This window comes from Ursus americanus, chromosome 7 (assembly GCF_024610735.1).
Source record: "Ursus americanus isolate L20-20 chromosome 7, mUrsAme1.1.p, whole genome shotgun sequence".
Classification (NCBI taxonomy): Eukaryota; Metazoa; Chordata; class Mammalia; order Carnivora; family Ursidae; genus Ursus; species Ursus americanus.
The window spans coordinates 51,155,648-51,173,339 of record NC_142133.1 but is presented as its reverse complement, the minus strand read 5'-3'; the positions used below and the strand labels follow the sequence as shown (position 1 = coordinate 51,173,339).

General features: G+C 49.4%; 1 pseudogene across 8 annotated transcripts in view; it reads right to left on the bottom strand.

Annotated features, from left to right (window-relative positions):
* The window catches only part of LOC123799763 (NADH dehydrogenase [ubiquinone] 1 alpha subcomplex subunit 1 pseudogene), a 270,558-nt pseudogene that overhangs the window by 111,757 nt on the left and 141,109 nt on the right, over nt 1-17,692 (bottom strand). The window lies entirely within an intron of this gene.

Here is a 17,692-nt window from a genome sequence, read left to right as displayed (position 1 = left end):
GTCTTGATCCAAGGGTCCTGCTCAAGGAAGGAGTCTGCTTGTCTCTCTCCTTCTGCCCCTCCCCCCCCAGCGCGTGCTCTTCCCCTCCCCCCTTTCTCTCTCTCTCTCTCTCTCAAAAAAAAAAAAAAAAAAAAAACTTCTAAGAAAAAATTTACTTCCGAAGGGCCTGGCCTGATTTCCCAGCCTTGGCAAGATGTCAACATCGCCTGTCACCTGTCCCTGAGCCTCTCGCTCTCCCTCCAGACCAGGCCCTCTTCAGAGGTGCCAGGGAGTCTGCTGGGCCTGGCACATAACAGATGTCGGGGCTCCCTACCCTTCCCCAAAGGTCAACCCCCTCATTCTTGGAAGGTGACTCTCTGGAACACTGGGCCACCACATCAGTTACATGGGCATGGCGATCGCGCTGACGGTCGCCTCTGGGTGTCTTCAAAAGATAAGCTGCACCAAATGTGCTTCCTCCCCTCACTGTGGTCACGATGACACACAGACAGAGCTCCCTGGGGCTCAGACCGCCCTGACCTTCGAGATGCACCAGAGCTCAGTCTGCTGGTCAGTTCTGCTTCACTGTGGCCTTGAGATGGAGGGCTCCCCGGCCCCCCGCCCTATGGGCTGTTCGTGTCCCCAGCAGGGAGCAGGACCGTTGGCCGAGCAGGATCATGGGGAGGCGCGGAGCAGTTAGGTTCCTGGCGGAGACTTCCCCTGTTGCACAGTCTCCAGCCTCCCCGCTGCTGCGGCAGGAAGAACTCTGGGGGGCAGGGGCAGACACAAGCACGCCCGTGGAGGAGGGTCTTCTGTGGGCTGCCCCACACAGCGCATGGGGCCTGGCCAAGGTCCCCTCCACCACGCAGCCGTGTCTGCCTTGTCCGGACTAACCGTGACCTCCACCTGCCCAAAGAAACGACGGTTTCCATTTTGCCCAACTTGATTGGAGAGGCCGATAATTCCCACCTGACCAGCAGCACGCCACCAGAATCAGAAAATAAGCACGTCATTGTGTTTTCTCATGACAAGCTGCCCTTTTGTCTTTTTTCTGCTCTTCCACGATGGCATCTGCTGGCTGCTGAGTCACACCGCAGGTGACGAGCAGCCCACCCCATGTGTGTGCGTTCTGTGGCCGCCTGCTGCCTGTGGTTCCCCCGTGAGTCAGTAGAATTGGGACACCACTGAGCAGATGTTGCGGAGGTGACACAACGGTCACAGGGTGTGTGCCAAGGATGAGTTTTGAGTCTCTGAAGAGGAGAACTACACTCAAGTTTGTTTTGAATTCGCTGAGTCATGGCTGCTTCAAGGACAAGGCCCAGCTGTAGACAGCAATGGCAAACCCAAACCCTGGGGCATTCTGTCTGGTGAAAATTGGGAAGTTTCTACAAAATGTTTATTTCGAGGAGGACGAACACATTTTTTTTCTGCAACACTTGCAATTGTCTGTAAAACTTTAAAAATGAAGATGTAGAAAAATTAATTTCCTACTCATGCTAAAGTAACAGGCAGTGGTTCATATATTTAATATTTTAAGTCAACTTTCAAATGTATGATTTTTTATAAACTCAGTACAGAAGGAGGAGGGAGGGTACCGGAGAATGCGGAAGACCCAGGGTAAGAGATTTTATAACTCACTGAAGGCATCTATTCTTCCAGTGTCTACAACGATGTTGACCCTTGCAATTTGGTTGGTTGATTGGTTGGTTTTGGACAGAGTGTCTTTCTGAAATCTCAAAGGAGCCAAATTAGGCATCTTCTAAGATGCTTTTCTGTTCTTGAAGCATCTTTGCTTTTTTGGGGTGGGTCTCCTCAGCCACACTGAGTCCTCTCAAGTCCTGGGCGGTGGCTGGGTGGCGTGAGGGCTCTGTGGAGGTTGCTGGTAGGATTTAGGACACTCTCCCTTGCTGCAGGAGGCAGACTCGCCGCTCTGGAGATGTGAGTGTGGGGTGGAAGGTGGGCTCACTTTAAGTTGTGCGGACTGAGCTCCCCCTGCACCCATCCAATGCCCAGGCAGGAGGCCCCACTCAGGGACCAAGACCTCGGAATCCCTGGGGAGTCCTGGGGGAGTACCCTTGAGCTTCACTGGTGACTGGAGAAGTTGGGTAGCAGAGAAGCCAGGCAGACCCTTCTGTCCTCAGACCTCCCAGCCAGGTGGCAGCCTCACTGTGGGGTCCTTACTGCAGCCTTCAGGTTGTGACCCTGAGATCTGGCCCCCTCCTCTCTGATTTGTGGGACAGACAGAAGACACTTAGCTCACCCTTTGATCTGCTGATATTTCTCTCCTCTCCTCCCTACAAACTTGTCTGACTCTACTCTGTGTGTGGTGAGTTTCTTTGGGAAACAGGGCAGGTCTGTGGGCCAGAATCACCCACCACTGTGACAAATCTCACCTCTGTCCAGTCTTTGTCCCCAGCCCTTCACAGATGCCTTTAGGGAATACTTGGCCACAACACTCTTATCTTCCCTCATTCTGCCAACATGGCAACTTGGAACATCCTTAGACCATCAGTGTCGTGGAAGCCAGCTCCTGAGTTTTCCCACTTGGCCAACTTTCCATGGCCTTCCTGGGGGTCAATTTTTACTTAATGAGGCCCTAAGCCAGACAGCAGAGAAAGCAGAACTTCTAATCGTGGCCTTGGCTTTGCCTCTTGCCCCGACCCATGTCTCATTCGCCTCTGTCCTGTTCTCTATCCTCCCAGACTTCTGTTTCTTTTCACCTTCCCCTCCCCCTCTTCTTCCTCTCCTTTTCCGCCTCCCCCTCTCTTTCTGTTCCCTTCAAGCACCACTCTTTCAGCCTTAATCAGAACCTAAAGAGACCGAAAAGTCCAGGGAGCAAGCCCCCGTACTCTTGCCTTCGCTGTTGTTCCTCAGGATAGACCCCGTGTGTTTCACTGAGGCAGGATGGAACAGATACCAAGTGACGTGGTGTACGGTCTTTGTCACAGCCCTGGCCTCTGCCTCAACTCCCCACGGACGTCTTCCCAGCTCCCTCCCTCCTTCTGAGCAACATCTTGTGATCAACCTTCCAGCATGGGACCAGCATGGCAGCCCAGCCCCCCTTCCACCCGCATGACTGGAATTTCGAAGACGCTCCAGACTAGGTGGCCTCCCTCCCAACACAAGGATGTTCCCCTGGAGCGTTCTGTCACATAAATTCTTCCAAGAATTTGTTGCCAGGAAAAAAAATTCCCTGAAGAATATTTTCTTTTATTAGACAATAAGAGCTGCATACCACACTGTTTTCCTTTTTTTTTTTTCCCTTCCCTTACCAGGAAGTCAGAGCTACAACAGTGCTGATTCCAAACGCAATCATCAGCCCCCTTTCTGTCCCCTTCCTACTGCCACTTGTCTAGTCTATTCTGGGTGTGATTCCCTGCGTGGTCATCGTGAATGGAGTGTAAGCCCCGGTCATTTTGCGGGAAGGCTGTCCAGGCGGCCCTGTGGTCTTGACCCACTGCCCTTACCCTGCCCCCCGTCGCCGGGTCCTGGAGGTGCCCCCTAGAGTCATGCCCACCCCAGAGTTCCCTCTAGGTATTGGGTTTGGGGTCCTGCACTCCCCAGGTTCCACCTTCAGGGTCACAGCACCATCCAGAACAATCCCTGGCCCCCTTCGCTTCATGAAACAGGAGCTTCCCAAAGAAAGAGACGGCATTTCGCCTGGATGATAATGCCTTGAGACCGGCCGAGGCTCCTGGCCAGGGAACCAGGTTTTCCCCTCCACGGTCAGTCCCCATTTCGCATCCCGTCTGGGGCAGCCCAAGGGACAAGGTAAGGAAGAGGGAATTTTTGTCTCGCAGGTGGAGGAAAGGGATCTTGGCAGCGAGAGGGGCCAGTAAATGTCAAACCACGTCAGCGGGCACCGGGACCCCTGGAGGAGGTCGTTGGGCAGGCCGTCAGCCCGGCGGGTCGAGGTGGGGTTTGCAACGCACGTGGACATACTCCCTGCCCCCCCGAGGCCCCCAGGGTCCGAAGGCATTTCTGCAGCTTCCTTCTGTCTTCCCAGGCTTCTGAACAGAACAATAAGCAAGACGAAAACTCGCAGTCAGCAGGGAACCATTTCTTTGAGTTTGGCAGCTGAGCCTTTCACCAAGCCCCACTATGGACCAAGGGCTCTTTTGTCCTTGGGGAGAAAAGCTGTTTCCTGGAAGCTCTGACCCTTTGATTCAGCAGGACTATGTACAGTTACGGGGGAAGTTGCACCTTGAATGAGAACTCGTGTCCTGACGTTAAAACCACCCTGTCCTTTCTGTCATAAGCACACCCCAAGGGAAACAGAGATGTAAAAATCACTTCAAAGTCAGTGTAAGTATGGCATTGGAGCCACTAACATAGCTAGAAAAGGCCTTCAAATGAAGTGCAAAGTAGCTCCATCAGATACAGAGGGGACAGACACCCAGGCGTTCAAGGCCCCCAGACAGCAGGCCGTCTCACTGGTTTGCTGGGTGAGAAAGGGCATTGAGTAGAGCCATCCTTTAATTCCAGACTTGGTGTCAAGCCTGCTCATGGGATTGAGGGCTCCCTTGTCTGTAGGCCCGAGTCTCTGCCGCAGCACCTGCCAATGGGTCCCCTGCCAGCTATGCAGAAGGACAGGCTTGGTGTCAGGTTACCAAATGGGCCAGCATCTGAGATGGCCTAATAAATAAACCCGGGTGTTGAGGTTCGTGTGCACACATTTGCTGAGCACTGACTCTCTGCCTGGGAGAGAGCTGCACGCCCCCCGCCCCCCACGAACCCCTGGCTCCTGTCTGTGGGGGGAGAGATTTGAAAGCTGCAAGAGGAACCCAGCACGAGTCCCCTGTATGCCATCATCACACCCAAGACAGAACCGCAAGCATGGGGGATTGGCCGAGAACTGGCCCGTGCCCCTTCTTGGCTGGTCTGCTTTTCCAGGGACACTTCTGCCCCAAACTGGGACCAGAGTTTGGGATGAGGCCTGCCTCTTCTGGTACAGTTTCTGCCCTTATTCCTTTGCTCCTTACTCCTGAAATACTTTCAGATCCTCGCAGAGACCATGCTCTCCCTTGTTCTGACCCTTTGTTAATGCTGGGACTCACTGTCCACCACCTTGGCCTGTGTATTAGTCATGGTTCTCCAGAGAAACAGAACTAAAAGGATAGTTTAAGAGGACATTTATTAGAGGACTTGGTGTAAGGCCTGATCTGATTTGGGAAGACCAACAACCAGGAGCGATGTCTGAGGGCAGGGGAAGATGGATGTCAGCTCAAGCATGGAGACAGAATGAATTCACCCCTCCTCTGCCTTTTTATTCTATCCGGGGACCCATCATGGGGGGCGGGGGTGATGCCCGTGCACACTGGGGATGGCCATCACTTCTACACAATCTACCAATTCAAATGCTAACACCTTCCAGAAACACCCTGACAGATACACTCAGAGGTAACGTTTTCACCAGCTATCTGGGCATCCCTTAGCCTAGTCAAGCTGACACATAAAATGAACCATCCTGGGTGGTCTACTCCTTCCTCTTTCCCATCTCAATCTGGGGCATCTCCTGTCCCTTTAAGACTGGGTTGGGGCCTCTCCAATGCTCCCATGGCCCCTGTCCTCCCCCATGTCCAATCGCTGCATCATGGTACTCCTCTTGTGGGTCTTCCCTGGGCAGAGACAGGGTCAGTCTGAGCCTCTGATGTACCCCTAGTGCCCCCCGCAGAGTCTGGCGATAGTGGACCCCTCAGAATACTCATCACATGACAACACCCCGGGTTTACTGAATTGGAGGCTCTGACTGAACAGAATCGATAGTTGGGTTCTGAGCAGCTGGCAGGCAGGGGTCAGCCCCATGTGGAGCACAGGTCCCCCGAATCCACGGACCTGGTCAGTTCTTATACTTGGGACACTTTTGGGGGGGAGGGTCTGTTTTAGTGGAACGGCTCAGGTTGTAGGTCAGCTATAAGCAGGTGGACAGAGGTGATAGACTCTTTCATTTTTCCAGGTTGGAGTTGCCTAGGCCAGAATATTCAGCTGGCCCCCACTCTGCCATCCCCATGAGGCAAAAACATCTGGTCAGCCCCTACTCCACCATCTACTCAAAAGCGGGGCAGCCAGGCACCCCTGACTCTGCATTCTCTACAAACCTCCGGGATTTGGCTCACACTGGTTCCCAGCACCCTGTGCATTCCCTGACCCAAGGCAGCTGCTCAATAATTGTTGGTTGAGTGAGTGAAAGAAGAAAAGGAGTTCACAAACAAAGAAATCTTTTCTTGGAAAACTGGCAAGGTAGCCCCAGCTGTGTATCTGGAGACCTTCGTATACAAATTAGAAAAAAAACAAAAAAACCCCAAAACCTCTCCTTTAATATATATAAAGATGATTTCTCACTTCTAGTTTTCCTCTCCTACGTGAGTACATGGACACACTGAACGGGATCTTCGCTTAAATGCACATTGGGATGAGACACGTCCATGTGACAGAGCCCCTACCCCCCAGCGATGAGAATGAGCCACACCCACAGGTGGCCCCAGAGATGGAGCTGAACAGCTCGGAGAGAAGAAAGCAAACAGCAAGATGACTCCATTTACATTAGTGTGTAAAGCCCAGTAAACAGTGGGTTGGGGGTGGAATTAAGGCACGTCTGAAGCCACCACAGTAAAATGTTATCATTTACTGAGTGTTAAATGTTGTCACTACTAGGCTGTTTGTTATGTGTTTGTTATGTTACGCTCCAGAGCTTTTTGGGAAGAAACAATGTTCTCGATTTCTCAGAAATCATTTAGGAATCAAGCGGTTACTCTACTTGGCATTTGCTATAGAACCCAGCAGAGTTGTTTTATTAGACGGTATAGAAATTGTACTTGGGAGCAAGGATTCTTCTTTGAATAAACTCTCCCAGTTTCCTGACTCCCCAGTTCAGCCTGTTTTGCCCCAGTGCAAGTCGTTATGGGAATACGGCTGTGTCTCCTGCCTCCACTCTTGTCTTCCTGTGGGCTTCCTCAGACATCTGCCCCCCCCACCCCCCGCCTTCGTGTCCAGATCATCAAGCGAATCTTTCACTTCATGATAAGTGAGCGTCTAAGCACCGGAAAGCCATGGGTCTCAAACCTCGTGCCGCGCTAGAATCACCAGGAGTTTGTTAAAGCAGATTTCCAGGCCCTACCCCCAGCGTTTCAGACTCAGTTGGTCTGGGATGGAACTCAAGAATTTGTATTTCTGGGGCGCCTGGGTGGCGCAGTCGTTAGGCATCTGCCTTCGGCTCAGGGCGTGATCCCGGCGTTCTGGGATCGAGCCCCACATCAGGCTCCTCCACTGGGAGCCTGCTTCTTCCTCTCCCACTCCCCCTGCTTGTGTTCCCTCTCTCGCTGCCTGTCTCTGTCTCTGTCAAATAAATACATAAATAAATCTTAAAAAAAAAAAAAAAAAGAATTTGCATTCTAACAAGTTCCCAGCGCAGCTGACACTGCCAGCCCCGGGGCCACACTCTGAGAAGCACGGTACTGGAGGACGGGGGGTGGAGGACGCTGGAACATCATCACGTCTCCGCCTTACTTGGTACCACACGCACCAGCCGGAGGGAGTGGCGCATCTCCTGTGAGCTCAGCCTCTCACCTCCTGGCGCCCTCTGCCCACCCCCAGATGTCATCACTGCAACAATATCTGGCACCCATTTTTGTCTCCATCTCCCTCAGCGTAGAACAGATGTAATCATGTTTATTTCCATTTGGTCTGGACCAAGCCAGCTTTGGACTGGAAGAGAATTAAATAAACATTATTGTGTGAAGAATGAAGAGAAGAGCAGGAAGGAAGATGAAAACACCTAAGAAGCGATAAGAAATGAAAGAAGAAAAGCAACAAGGATCAAGAAATAAGAAGAAAGTTGGATGGACGGCACTGGAGGAGATAATGCTAAGTGAAATAAGTCAAGCAGAGAAAGACAACTATCATATGATTTCTCTCATCTATGGAACATAAGAACTAGAATGATCAGTAGGGGAAGAAAGGGATAAAGAAAGGGGGGGTAATCAGAAGGGGGAATGAAACATGAGAGACTATGGACTATGAGAAACAAACTGAGGGCTACAGAGGGGAGGGGGGTGGGAGAATGGGATAGGCCGGTGATGGGTAGTAAGGAGGGCACGTATTGCATGGTGCACTGGGTGTTATACACAACTAATGAATCATCGAGCCTTACATCGAAAACCGGGGATGTACTGTATGGTGACTAACATAATATAATAAAAAATCATTATAAAAAAAAAAAAGAAAGGGGGGGTAATCAGAAGGGGGAATGAAGCATGAGAGACTATGGACTCTGAGAAACAAACTGCGGGCTTCAGAGGGGAGGGGGTGGGGGAATGGGATAGGCTGGTGATGGGTGGTGGGAAGGGCATGTATTGCATGGTGCACTGGGTGTTATATGCAACTAATGAATCATCGAACTTTACATCAAAAATCAGGGATGTACTGTATGGTGACTAACATAATATAATAAAAAAATATTTAAAAAATTAAAAAAAAAAAAAAGAAATAAGAAGAAAGTTGGTATTTCCCATTCCTACCCAAGTGAGGTGACTCGGGAGCTGGCAGATGTCCTGCTTCTCAGCCAGCGGAGAGAGAACAGCAGGGCCATGTTTCCCGCCTGTATGTAAATAATCTCTAACAGAAAAATCATCAGCGTCAGAGGGGATAATTTATGACTGGCAGGAATTCTCCCTTTTGAACACTCTTAAGTACAGAGTTTTGTTGTTACCATCTCCTGAGAAGCCTTCAGATGTCCTCAGGGCCTGTCCCCAGAGGACACCCATGGAAGCAGGATGAGAAAGTGAGTAGACATTTCCCTCTCGGGGATATTTGGGGCTTAAACATCCCTGAGTCAGGAAATGACTCTGTGGCTCACAGGACAAGGATGGGCGTGGGGAGTTGGGGTGGTGAGCCTTCACAGATGTCAGAGCCGAGAGAGAAGGGTGGAGCCATCCACTCCAGGATCCCCAAACCCCCACAAGGGCCTGAAAATCACCTGGGTCTTCCACCTGCACATTCTCATATAATAGGCCTGGAATGGAATCTAGCTGACGAAAATTCCCCCAGCTGGTTGTAAAGGGCGGGCTTCAGCCTCACTTCAGACCACCACTCTCCTTCCGCAGGAGAGGAAACTGAGCTTCGGAGAAGTCAAGTGACTTGCGTTAGGCCACGTAACGAATGAATTAACAGAAGACGGATGGGAATTCCCATCTCTGGATGACTGTTCTCAAGTGGGGGGCGGGGAGTAAGTCTTCTTGCTTCTGAGGTAAGAACGACTTGACTGTTCTCTTCCCATCAGTTTTCACAGTCATCTATGGAATGAACCTCAGGGTCAGACGGGACCCAGCTCTCGAGCGTGGGTTTCCCTGTGGGGCTCTGTCCACAGGCTGCTGAGATGAGCCTGGAAGGTTCTTATGCTGCCAAACAGGCTCCTGGGAGGCCTGATGGCTTCAGGCTACTATCGAGCAGGCCATGGGCTTCCTCTCATTGTATCTTTATGCCGGTGAGGGGGCTTGTCACATCAGGTGGGGTGGGGGGCAGAAGCGAAACTGAAAAATGAATCCATAACAGAAAGAATATTTCAGGGCAACTGCAGTTTCTGAGCATCTGCCCCGTCAGACACCGAGTCCTCAGCAACTGATCCCAGCACATCTCACGAAAGCCCTCTGGCAGGCAGCCTACTGACAGCCGTGGAAATGAGCCCGTGCAGGCATCTCGGGGGGAGGGAATGTGACGGAGCGGGGAGGCCGCAGCTAGAAGGCCGGGCCTGGTCTGTGCCCAGTTTGCTGCCCTTGCTGTCCCAGAGCTGGGCCACGGCAGGCGGGGGTAACTCCCCTGGGGCCGGGCAATGAGAGAGACTTTCCTAGGGTGACAGGCCCCATTCCCCCCCTTTTGCGGGGTGACCCTCACACCCTAGAAAAGAGCAAAATAGGGTGACTTGGCCTCCTACCCAAGGACACCCAGGGGTGTCCACTGCCCACGCTGAGCTACCCCAACGACTGGAAAGGAGGCGATACCGCGAGGCCGGCATGCCCGCTGGTTGAGGCCTCCATGTTCCGATCTGTCCACACTGGCTGCTGCGGGGATGAAATGGGATCGTGCGGGCCAGGTTCTTGGGGTGGCACTCAGCGGGATGCAATGCTCCATCCCCTTTAGCTATTACCACGGGTGCTGGATTTATCATGATTTCTAGAAACTGCTTTTCCTACCTAGACTCTCCAGTTAAAAAAAATCAAACCAAACCCTAGAAGCAAACACAGAAATGTAGCAGATGAAAGCAAATCAGAAACCCGCAATGTCACTTCCATTAAAATGCAGTATAACATGGTTCTCAGCACAGCCTCTCACCCACACGAATGAGTTTGCTCGCCGCATCTTTATCCTGTGCGTACAGCACGGTTTCCACCGGAGCCTCTAGAGAAGGGAAACCAGGCACTCTGCTTTATTAGCATTAATTGGCCGGCTTGCGGCCGCGTGTACAGGGGACTGTTCAGTTCCTTTATCGGCCACCTGTTCATTCATTCGTCAGTTACCTATTGAACACCTGCCCAAGCCAGGCACTGCTTCGGCCGCTAGGATGCTGTGACATCAAGACAGAAACAAATTGGCATGCTAGTGATGGGGGACAGACCACAGAGAAGCAAATGTCCCGAGCACTGTGAAAATCAGGCAGGGTGCAAGGCAGAGCGATTGTGTGTGCAAGAGGCCTGTCCGAGGGGCACCTGGCGGCCTCAGTCCGTTAAGCATCCGACTCTTGATTTTTGGCTCCAGTCGTGATCTTGGAGTCATGAGATAGAGCCCCAAGTCAGGCTCTGTGCTCACCTGGGAGTCTGCTTCAGATTCTCTTCCCCTCTCCCTCTGCCCTTCCTCCCGCATGCATCTCTCCAAAATAAATAAGTAGATCTTTAAAAAAATAAAAAGGAGGCCTGTCCGAAGGGTGACCACAGAGGCCTAAGGGATCAGAGAAACATGGTGTCTGGCTGGGCACTCCAGACAGAGGGAGAAGCAAAAATGAGGCTCCAAGGCAGAGCCCCCTCCTAGTTAACACGGGGTTCAGCTGCTAACTAACCGCATTTAACATTGCCAGCCTGAATGCAATGCACCCCATCCCAGCTCTCTTGGGTGGGCAGACCCTCGTCACACTCACAGGGACTTTGTCATGTGTGGCCCCTTCCCTTCCCTCCAGGCCTGCCCCGACGACACGAGGCAGAGGTGAGATAGGAGGCGCTTGGGCCCAGGAGCTCCCCATCCCCTAGCATTGGCTGCTCTGCTCTCTGTCCCCACGGGCTGGGAGCGGCTCTCTGTTTCCTCATCTGTAAAATGGAGGCGATGCCTGTTCACGGGGTCGTTCAGAGCTTCTCAGGAGACACAGAAAAGGAGGCTTTGTATAAAATGTGAAAACCCCCCTGAGCATAGCACATCTAAAATTGGGGCAGCTCAGAAGACAGGTGGTATCTGTAAACTGTGTTGTCATTGCTCTTTCCCTGCAGACACGGGACACCCTTAAAGCTTTTTCTCCCCACCTCCTTTAAAACTTAACCTGCATGCAACTCACAGAGTTAGGAATCAAGGCGAGTCTCTCCTTTGCCCGTAAGGGCTCTGCCTTTTGACAGAACCATATACTAAGCCAAAGGAATGGCTCTCTGAGAGTGGACATGTCAGCCATCAACTGACAGATCCCAGGAGGGACTGTTTTCCAAGAGGAAGATTTTCCCAGCTCTCAGAGCACCTCAAGCTGCCCTTACCCAATTCCACAGAGAGGTCCACCAGTCAGGGAGGTGACTTCGGTTTGCCTCTGGCATCTCTCCCAGTCCCAACCAGGGCTCCACTGATCAGATTCCCCTTTTGCTTTCTCTGGTGCCACATCACGTGGTTACTGGCCCAACCGGTTGGTCCTACTGGAGGCAAGGGTTTCACTGAGGCCAGGCAGTACCATGGTTAGCCTGGGCCATAGATGGGCTCTCCATGACCAAAGGCTGTCTCTACCTCTTTTACTCACCAAAGACACCAGAAGTATGGCCCCGTGCCTTTCCGGTGTTCATCCACCCTCCCCACAAGTGGTGCCTTTGCATCCCGGCGCATTCCAACCACTACACACATTATTCATTGTTCACAGCAACCTGACAAAGTGGATTCGACTACCATCATTCCTGCTTCCCAGGTAGGGAAACTGAAGTGTGGAGGGGTTAAGAGGTAGAGGTGGGATTTGAACCCATGATGTGCAATCCCAGAGGCCAAGAATTTTACTCTTCGCTACGTCCCTCTGCAAGCCCCCTCAGGAACGTGTAGGTTTTTCTGGGCTTGCCTTTCCACACAGGGCCTCTCTCCTCCAGCTCATCCCAGATGAGGATGCCTGGAGGTCATTTGTTCCTAGCAGGAGGCATAGACTGTTCCTGGCCCCTTCTAGGCAGGCTTTTGGAGCCTGATTTTGATGGTAGGAAGCAAAGAAAAGGAACCAAGGGAAGGAGGTGACAGCTAATTTTGGCTCAACAAGACCTTGCTTTGTTTTCAAATCCCCGTTATCAGGTCTCTGATAGCTGTCCCAGGAGACCCGTGTTCTTACCACTCAACTTGCAAACCCCTTTCCCTCTCCCAGCCTTGGCATAGTCCTTGGCAAACCAAGGGGCTATGTGAGGTGTTCTCGAAGACCCACTTGCTCTAACGTAACTTCAGCTACCTACTGGGGAGGGAAGATGAAGGGCTGCACAAAGACGGTTTGTAAAAAATGTCCAGCTGGTCATATCTACACCTCTCACCCTGTTGGTTGATGGGAGTAGGGGACTAGAAAGCCCTAAGCATCCCAGAAGGAAAGAAACCAGACCTTTTGTGTTTAATGGCCTTATCATTCAGCAGATACATCTTCCAAATTAAAACCCCCTTTCTCATAAAAATGCTAGGATGATTTTCGCCAAATATTTCAGCAAAGGCCCCTTAGTATCTTCAGTATCTCAACAAGAGTTCTCTAGATGGTTTTGGAGAGGAAATTCCCAATGAATTCTGTCCCCAATTATATATGTCAGGGGGCATCAGCATGGGATGAAACAAAATGGGTCACTGGTGAGCTCTACACTGACTTGGCAGGCTGACTGTGGCCCAGCCTGACCTGCTCCTGGTCATGGTGTCAGCTGAGCTGCCAGGAGGACCAGAGTTGGGGGTAACCAAACTCTCTGGGCTCAGAGACGCTGACAGGTGAGTGGGCCACTCTGCTGAAAGGAAGGCTGGCTTGTCTCTGGATGGAAGATACTAGAACACTCAGTGTAGACTGTCCACAAATAAGTCATTTGTGAACCCACTGACTTTTCTATCAGTTTGTTTATTTATTGGCTCAGAGTGAGAAAGCAGAATCTTGGTTTCTAAAGTTTTGAACATCATATCAAAAACTCGTGGTGAAACAATGAAGATTTTATGGCTCTTTTGACCTTTGCGAACTCAGGTACAGTTTTTAAGTAAACTCTCCACTGAAGTAAAACATACATAGACGACAGTGCACAAATGATATGCATAAGAGCTTGAAGAATTTTCACAAAGGATCCAAGTCTACGAAATCACGACCAGATTAGGCACAGGACATTGCTGAATCATTATATTGTACACCAGAAACTGAAATAACACTGTACGTTAATTACACTTCGATAGGAAAAAAAAGACACAGATAATGAAAAAGAAAAAGAAACAGGACATTACCAGCACCCCAACAGCCCCCTTGAGCCCCTCTCCAGTCACATCCTCCAAATAACTACCGTCTTGACATCCCTCCCCATTGAGCAGCTTTGTCTGTCCTTGAGCTTCGTGTAAATAGAATCATTCTGTGTGCCCTCTTGGTTGTCTGGCTTTCTTCACAGAACGTGAAGATTTCAGTCCTGTGTTACTTTTGGTGTTGTGGTAGATGGTTCAATTTCATTGCTAAGGACACCAGATAGATTTACCCATTCCTCTGCTGATGGAAATTGGGGTTGTTTCTATTAGCCTTAAAAAGAAAACTGCCAGTTATTTTATAGTAAAAAAATGGGCTTATTCAGGAATAGCAAAGAATTGCAATTTGGGACAAGCAAAGTAGATTTATGGCAAAAACATAGGCAAGTCCAGAAATTGAAGGAGAGGAATGCTCATTTACCCCAGAGAGGGAGGAAGTGGGGTGGCCTGTTACAAACAAAAAGTCCATTGGGGTAAGCTGGGGGTTCAAAGTACAGTGGTTTTCATTGGCTGAGTTACAACCGTCTCTCACTGGCTGGGTGTTGCCAAGGGAGGAAGAAAATCTTTCTTCCTCCCTCTGGGGTGGTAAAGTAGTAGCCAAAGCAGTATCACTTTGCAAGGTGTGTCTCTCTCTGTTGGGTCTGCAATTGGCCAGCGGTGGTAGGGCATGAGGACTCCCCCTTCTGGCCTCCCAACTCCATTTTAGTGTGGTTTCCTGTTATTAATTTTCACATTTTCAGGCTTTGGCTACTGAACCAGATAGTTCTGAGCGGTTCCGTACGCGTCTTCGGTGCACATATGTACGTGTTGCAATTGGATGTGTACCAAGGCGTAGAATCGCTGAGTCACAGGATATACACCGCTCAGGTGTAAATCCTGCCGAACAATTTTCCAAAGTTAGTCTGTTCGTTTCCAGCCACTCTAGTGGGTATGTCACGGTGTTACCCTGTGAAAGTACTTTGTACTGATAAATTGTAAAGCCTCTTTTGTGAAGTGCCTGTGCAAGCCTTTTGCTCATTTTTTTCCTACTGGATTATTAATGATTTATGGAAAATTTTAATATCTATAATATATGTATTTCTGTACAGCACCCCAACATATGGACAGCCCATTTCCACCATACCATGGAGTCATGGGAGTTATCCAACTAGTGGCTTCCCTGTGGCACTCTGGGCAGGGATATTCAGGGAAAACATCACGGGTCCACCCACGATGGGAGAAAAGAGGCGGGGTTGCTTATTTTAATTTCTGTAACTAGTATATTTCAGGACAATGCATGAACAGCCAGTGGGGATGAATGCAAATTATGGGTGGAAGGAATACACAAGGAGAAGAGAGAAAGCAAAGCAAGAGAACGTTTTAAACACCCATTTTCACCCCCTCTCAACTCAAAAAAAGGAGGCAGAAACCTGCTGTTGAAAGCAGGAAATATTAGAAAACACCAGCTGAGAAACTGCCCACTTGGCATCCGTGAGCTCCAGCTGGCCCTCTGACCCCACTCCTATTTTAAGTTCATGACGCACAGTCAAGCATTCCTTTGCGGCACCTGAAAGAATGACATCAGCCCTGACTGAGCCCTTATTGGAAGTGACAGAGTTATTTTTAAACCTGGGCACGTCATTTGCCTCGGCCTAATTGTTGGATCCTTCAAGGAACCTGGGGGGAGGGGGGATGACTCTCTCATTAACATCCCACCTGGTGTCCTACAAAAGGGCACCTTATTTCTCAGACTGCTTGTTAGTTTGGAGCCAGTTGCCACTGCCAGGAATGACTGGTGGGTCCCCCACTGCCCGTCAAAAACTGTACCCTGAGCCTCGCACACCAGGTTATACCCATCTTGCCAGTGGAAATGAGCCCCCGTGCCAAGCTATTCTTGTCCTCACTAGCTGACTTTCTCTGGAAAGCATGAGAGTGCAGCTAGTTCCTGGGAGTCTGAATCTGGATTCTCTTAACAGCTATGTGTTGGGCAAATTACTTCTTGGGGGTTTCGTTTCCCAACCCACACAGACTAATAATTCATGGTTATAAGGATTAAGCAATTTGCGGTGCTGGCAGTAGGGAGTGCTCAACAAATTCTAGCTATTATTATTATTATTGTTATTATTGAGTGTTCAAAACACTTTTATGTGTTGTTCCATCTGGTCTTCACAGGAAACCTATGAGAGAGGGGCTACGGCTCCCACTTTATAAATGAAAGCAGCGAGGCTTAGAATGGTTGGGTGAGTTAGCAAGTCACGGGGCCACTAACAGGGAATTCAGGTCTCTTGGCCCCAGTGACCATGCCGGGGGGCAGCACATCAGACAGAGTGCACTAGTGCCTACGGTAGCCGCAACGCCAGCAGGACCGGCAGCAGGTATAGAACGATGGGCTGTCTGCACACTTGCCCTCATATAGACAACAACCACAGGTTGTTGTCTGGGTGCCATCATTGAACCCCGCTTCGGACAGGGGGACCAAAGTTCAGAGAGATGAAGGAAGGTGTCCAGCGGCACACGGCTGAGAACGGGCGAGTTGGGGTGTCCCCCTGGTCTGCCATGCCCAGGCTGTGCTCTCAGCCCCTCCACTGCCTTCTACGGTGGCAAATCCTGAGAACAGCTGCAAACACTTGCCTGATGAGTGCCGCCAGTCCAAGAAGGACAACCTGTTTGTCACAGATTCCTTGCGATTTTCTTTCTTGCTTTAAAAAAATTTTTTTAAATTCATTCATTTGAGGGAGAGAGAGAGCACAAGCAGCAGGGAGGGTCAGAGGGAGAGGGAGAAGTGGACTCCCTGCTGAGCAGGGAGCCCAACATGGGACTCCATCCCAGGATGCCAGGATCATGACCTGAGCCTAAGGCAGACACTTAACTGACTGAACCACCCAGGCACTCGATCCTTGGGTTTTCTATGTAGACAGTCACTTTGCTTATAACAAGAGATAAGTTTTATTGATTCTTTTCCAATCTGTATGACTTTTATTTCTTTTTCCTGCCTTGTTACAGTGGTTAGAACTTCTAATACTATGTTGAGTGAGTGGTAAGAGCAGACATCTTTGCTTTGTTCCAGATCTTAGAGGAGATGCATTCAATCTTTCACCATTAAATACAATGTTTGATGTAGGGTTTAGAAGATGTTCCTTATGAGGCTGAAGAAGTTCCCTGCTATTCCTAGTCCACTGACACGTTTTTTTCATTCTTAATGGGTATTGAATTTTGTTAAATGATTTTTCTGTATCAGTTGATATGATCATATGATTTTTCTTCTTTAGCCTGTCCGTATGGTAGATTATATTGATTGACTTTCAAATATTGACTCAGTCTTGCATACCTGGTGTAAATCCTTTTTGGTCATAGTGTCTTACTATTTTTATACATCATTGGATTTGATTAAATTTGATGGATAATTTTTGCATCTAAGTTCATCAGATGTACTGGTCTTTAGGTTTTTTGGGGGGAGGGCACTGTCTTTGGTTGATTTTGGTATCAGAGTAATGACGGCCTCATATGGAGAACTGGGAATTGATTTATTCTTTCCTATTTTCTGGAAGAGATTGTATAGAAATAACATTAATTATTCTCTGAATGGTAAAATTTTCCACTGAAACCATCTGGGCCTAAAGATCTCTTTTTGTGGAGAATTTTAATTACAAATTCAATTTCTTTAGTAGTTAAAGAACTGAGTAGATCATCTATTTTATCTTGGCTAAATTTTGGTAGTTTGTGGTTTTTGAGGAATTGGCTCATTTCTCCTAAGTTGCTGAATTTATGAGCATAAAGTTGCTTGTAGTATTTTTTATTATCATTATAATGGTTACAGAATTTATTGTGGTATCTCCTGCAATCCAAATATTGGGGATTTATGCCTTCCTTTTATTTTTACCAATGTTGCTAGAGGTTACTAATTTTATTGAATTTTTTAAAGAACTCTCTTTCCATTTCAATTATTTTTCTATTGTTTTCCAGCAATCAATTTCATTGATCTTTGCTCTTTATTATGTTCTTCCTCTATTTGCTTTGAATTTATTTTGTTCATTTCTTTTTTTAGTTTCTTGATGGAGGAACT